Source organism: Siphateles boraxobius, unplaced genomic scaffold (assembly GCF_051911475.1).
Source record: "Siphateles boraxobius isolate OS27281-9 unplaced genomic scaffold, OSU_SipBor_1 61, whole genome shotgun sequence".
NCBI lineage: Eukaryota > Metazoa > Chordata > Actinopteri > Cypriniformes > Leuciscidae > Siphateles > Siphateles boraxobius.
In genome coordinates this window covers 6426499-6432498 of record NW_027509188.1, presented here as the reverse complement: position 1 = coordinate 6432498, position 6000 = coordinate 6426499, and positions in this window count along the sequence as shown.

The window sequence follows — 6000 nt, the reverse complement described above, 5'->3', positions numbered from 1 at the left end:
ATTTTCACTTGCATCACAGCTGTCAAATCTTTTCCTGTCTCTTGTATCAGGAAAAGGTCCTGAACGCACATCAGGAGACTCACTTCGTCGTCGTGAGCTCTTCTCTGGAAGTAGGTTGCAGTCTGGACATGTGCGTGAAGTGACGCCAGGACGTGAGCAGTAAGACGTAACAGTAAGTGTCTTTAACAAGCTTGGCTTTACTCTGCAATGAAGTAGGGGAACAACCACTTGGTCCAATGACTACATGGAGCTCATGAGCTCTCAGAAGGAGATCCATGACTGAGGAGACAGAAGTTCCATAGAGTGCAACTCTGTATTTTTCAAGGGCATGTTTAGTAATGAGGTCAATTTGTTCTTGCTCTGGAGGGGGTGTTTTTAGCTTCTTGAACTCACTTAGCATGTGGGCCACAAAGGTAGGTAGGGGCTCTTCAGGGCTCTGTATGCGATCTAAGATGCCTCTTAATATCTGCTCCTGACTGTTGGAAGGAAGAAAGACTGTCCTGAAGAAATCAGAAAACTGTGACCATGTGACAACATGTGAGTCAAGGACAGTGAACCATTTCTTTGGTTCCTTCGACAAGAATCGTGGCAGCTCTAGAAGAATTTGGGCATCAGTTAAGTCAAGCGAGGTTCTGTAAACATTTACTGATTGGAGCCAGTCCTCTGGGCTTACATGTCCATCCCCCGTGAATACAGGTGGCTCAAGCCTTGACTGTTGCAGTACAGATGCAAGGATTCTGCTGGTATTACTCACATCACAACAATTTGCCTGTGGTGAGCATGTCAAGTGTCTATGGGAAACATTAGTAGTAGTCGTACCTTGTGGCAGCACCTGGCCTGTGGAGACACGGATATGTGGCGTAGAACTAGCCATCGGAGTTGGCTGATCATGTGGCGCTGCAAGGGAGTTCACTTCAGGTGGTCCCCACTGTCTTAATATGCTCTGCTGTAACTCGAGAGAGTCATTTAGACATTTCTGCAGCACAGATACTTCAGCCTGTAGAAGTTCCACTTGAGTCCCCAGACCCACGACAGCATGCCGAGCTGACTTGTGTCTCTGTCTGGGAACAGAATCTGGTAATGAGTAGGTTAAGTCAGTCTTAAAGTCTGGGTAGTAAGCCATCACAATAAATGTGCTTTCGCATAAACAACAATACAACCCCGTAACATTCACAATGTAACCCAGAAAATGTAAATTGACATTAAAATGCACAGCATCAACAGAATGTCAAACAAAATTTAGCAAACTGTGTAGAGAAAAAAAAATAATGTCACCAAAACCATAAAGATTAACTTTTTCAGTTATTATATATTGTCCTTCAGTGTATTCAGCGCAAAGAACACGCTGCCTCAGAGTGAATAGAAAGTTCTCAAAGTCACTCGACCTCGCAATTGAGTTCAAAAAGTTAGAAATCAGCCAGTTCACATCAGAAAGTTCAGTTCATGATGGATTTGGAGAAAATAGAAAAACGAGAAAACAGTTCAAAAATTGTCCGTTTCTTCCGTGCTCACAAATGCAGTTCAGATGAAAGCAAATAGGCCGCACTGTCCATTTGTGCACGAAAAATAGTCCATGTCCCCACACCCCAAGCAAAAACAGAGAAAAGAGAAAAAAATACATATATTTCTGCTGAAATTTCCACACAAAAAAAAGACGAGCAAAATGTCAATCTGCGTTTGGGAACAGTTAGGAAGAGAGAAAAAAAACGTAGCACACGGTTATTTCGACGAAAGAAAAAAAACAATCAGACTGCAGTGGAAAGTTTTCCGCTCACACAGCATAGCACGTGGTCCGCGCACGTGTCGTCCAGCAATAGCGAGCTAATCTCACCAGTCTCTGTTCTACCAATCGGATCGTTCCAACGACCGGAGATGTAGAAATACCAGGTTCCACGTAGATGACGGATCCAGCTTCAAGTTGTTCGGGCGCCAATTGTAACACTTGGACCGGATAACTCGAGAGAAATCGAGGGAAGAAAGAGCCTGAAGACTTTGAAAAGGCTGTATCATGCACATTTAATGATAGGTGCACAATGCAATCTTCTCATGAGAGCTACTCTTTCTTAGTGTCACAAAACTTAGTTAACAAATAAAGTATACAGGAAAAGGGTAGAGCACATCTAGCATCTACAATGTTCTCATCTCATCTCCAACTACGTTATCACGCATAGTACACGTCATGAGTGACGTAACCATCTCTCTTAAAGGGCACACTGCACTATAATGTGATGAACATGAATACACAGTAACGATCGTTACAATGTGGTTGGCTAGTCTACTTGTTAAGTTTGGTCCTAATAGTGGGCTGCAGTAGCGTATATAAACGGGCTGACACGAGTCACCGCCCTTACTTCCGGTGTCGTCATTCAGGTATGTTTGGTGAGGTTGGCTGGTGTTCAATGGTATACTGTGGCTCATTTTAGTCTATTTTTAGGGTGGCGTGTGAATCCCTGTGGCTGGCATTGAGCGAGGTTGTCCCTCTTCTGGTAGGTGAAAGTGTTGATTGTGTTACCTAATATCCACTCGTATTGTAGCGGTATCCTTGTTTGTATACAGTCAAAGGTTGGGGTGAGGCTAATTCAGGCACAGGCGTTTATAGCCCAGTACGGAGGCGCTTCGTCACCACCGGCGCGTACGTTCTCCTCCCGATAAACTGGACGAGCCCTCAGCTTCCATGCATATGTGTTTGCCTAACTGATTGGGTTCCCGGAGATCGCACTCATAAGGTATGTGTGTTAACTTCTTATAGGTTGAGTGGCAATTTCCTGTAGAGAGAAACCAATTTTTATGAATAGTTGCTAATAGTTAAATGATGGAGATTTCATCTGATTGTTAACTTGTCATTTTATAGATGTATTAAGTACAGTGGTCGCGTTCGTCATGGGCGATTAGTGCCTGTTACTTTGCTGTTGCAATGTGGGTGGAAAGTGCTTCTTTTTGTGTCTTTACCGAAGTTGTGTGTGTGTGTGTGTGTGTGTGTTTGTGTTTTGGTTTATATTTTCTTTTCTTTAGAATTGTAAAGATTGCCAATGTATGTTTTTGTTTGGTTGTGATTATATTGCATTGATCAAGTTGGTGTGAATCTTTTTAAATGTGAATTCTTTATTTGTTTGTTTGTTCTTGTGTGGCCATAAGTGATTATTCTTATTTTTTTGTTTGGTATTAGTTATTTTGGTATTGTGATTTAGTATTTGTAAGATGGTTTACTCAGAGAGGTGAAAACCTTGTTGTAATGTGTTTTGTCTTTCGTGAAGTGACTGTTTCTACTGTGAAAAGTCTGAGTGGTGTATAACCTAACTCTGTTACAGGGGCTGAGTGCTTGAGGCAGGGGTGGAAAGCTGGTGGTGGTCTTTTTCATCACGAGGGCCGTGTTCTGAGTGGTGTACGTGCGCGTGAGTGTTGAAGCACGGGTGTATGGGAAGAGTGATTTGCCGTGGAGGCCATATTGTGCTTTTTATCCCCTGCTGTAAGACTTCAGCTCCTTTTTCCCGAATTCAGCTGTCACTGACTACTCGGTCGCTCTTTGTGTGTTCTGTTAAATGGTGTAATTGCTGTGGTCTACATTAAATGTTGTTGAAGGTTTGTTCTGTGTTATAAACTCCAATTTTATCTTTAATAAAATGTATGCATTTTTTGTAACCACGCCTCCTGCCGATTTACTGTGAACGAACCTGTGTTGCTTAAAGGGTTAGTTCACCCAAAAATGAAATTTCTGTTAGTATTTACTCACCCTCATGTTGTTCAACCCCGTAAAACCTTCGTTCATCTTCGGAACACGAATTAAGATATTTTTGATGAAATCTGAGAGCTGGATCATTCCTCCATACTAGTCCATATGCTTCTTCAGGGATTGAACTTGCCGGCCTAGAAAAGTTATTAAATACATCATTTAAATAGTCCAAGTGACTGCAGTGGCTCAATCTTAAGTTTATCAACACGAGAACACTTTTTGTGCGCAAAAAAACAAAAATAACAACTTTATTTCAACTATTCATTTCCTTCTCTGTGGGCCTCGAGTCAGGTTACTAGTTTAACAGCGTACGATCTGTTGTTGTACGTCACACGCATCACACACATGACCAGCGTCGGCCAATAGTGAGCCTACGTGTGACGTAGCTCTACGCAATTACACTAGTTTAACTGACTAGAGACCCAAAGAGAAGGAAATGAATAGTTGAAATAAAGTCATTATTTGTGTTTGTTTTTGCGCACAAAAAGTATTCTCGTCGCTTGATGAACTTAGGATTGAGCCACTGTAGTCACTTGGACTATTTTAGCGATATCTTTAATAACTTTTCGAGGCCGGCAAGTTTCAATCCCTGAAGAAGCCTATGGAGGAGTGATCCAGCTCTCAGATTTCATCAAAAATATCTTAATTCGTGTTCCGAAGATGAACAAAGGTCTTACGGGGTTGACACAACATGAGGGTGAGTAAATACTGACAGAATTTTCATTATTGGGTGAACTATCCCTTTAAAATAAGAAATTTCATTTTATTGTCCCTGGCAAGATTCCAGGGTGGCGTAGTCGTCATCTGTCAAACTCCTCCGCGGATCGCCACACTTTAATGAAAAGACAGGCTTTTGACAGGTTTAAAAATCTGCACTGACAAATTCAAATCAAAATCAGTTATTTGTTATTTCATATTTATTTAATTGTGCTACTTACAAACCTGAAGTTAATTCCCTTGAGCCAAAAATATAAGCACTTATTTAGAAAACCTGTATAAGTATATCATTATGGTTTTCATGAATATATTGTAAAATTTATATATTTTTGTAATATACTGTTATAATCTGACTGAAACACCATGCTTGCCTCATCTTGAATATATGAAAAAGGCACACTCTGGCCTACACTATCTGTTGCAGATCAGCTGTTCTAAGAGATAATTAACAAAATAAACTGCTGGCGCAGACTGCTTGCAAGGTGATAGAATAGTAGTCCAGTTTTCATGTGTGGATGGACTAAGGAACAGTCACTCAAAATTCATAATTATTTAGTTGTCTCTTCCAATAGTCTGTGGGCCAGTATTAATTGCAAAAACTGCACCTCTTATGTGGCTAATATTAATTTCATAATGATCCTTTCACCGTAAGTCAAGCAGCAAAAGTTAAGTGATAATCTTTAAATTCTACTGGCCCAGTTTGGGGTGAACTAATATGCAAGAATATTCTTAAATGTCACTGTTTATAACAGAGCGTTCATCCTTTGCTGGGACGGTTAAAAAAATATTGGGGGCATACATTAAGAGTATACCCACTTCTGCAGCACCACTACATCACTGCTGTAAACTATTTCATAATGTAATTATTCTAGTTCATTTCATTAGGTATCATAAATATAATCATAAAATCTATCAGTACATAAGTTTGGTTCTCTACAAGAGTTCAGCAACACAGTTCTGGCCTATTCTGAGAACAGTGCAACATATTAGAAATGAGGAACCAGTGACAATAGGTTTATTTTGTGGCACTTGTGAACCTACCTCACTAGGGTTGCCACCTGTCCTGGTTTTACCGGGATTGTCCTTTTTAATAACCTGTCCCGGGAAATTTATCCACTTTCCCGGAACACTGAATGTCCTGGTTTTCGAAAGGCTACGTGAATACAGAAATCCCAAGTCTCCCGGAAGTTCCGGGAGACTCCCGCATATTGATAGCGGCTCCCTGATGCCCACAAATTAGTTCAAATCTCCCGGAATCTAGAGCTCCCGAGCTCCAAACCGTATCACACGGCAGAGAGGGAGAGAGCGAGAGACCTTGCGTGTGTGTGCCTCATGAAGAGCATGTAAGACAGCATGTAAGACCTAAACCGCCCCCCCATCATCAATATCATCGATATGTCCCGTTTTTTTATCAGATAAAGGTGGCAACCCTGTACCTCACTAACTGAATATCTTGAAGATTTCATCTCTGAAGTTAATCAATTGGGTTTGAATTTGAAGGAGTGAAGTTCACTTTACAATGATTTTCGATAGTTTGCGATGCACCTGCACTT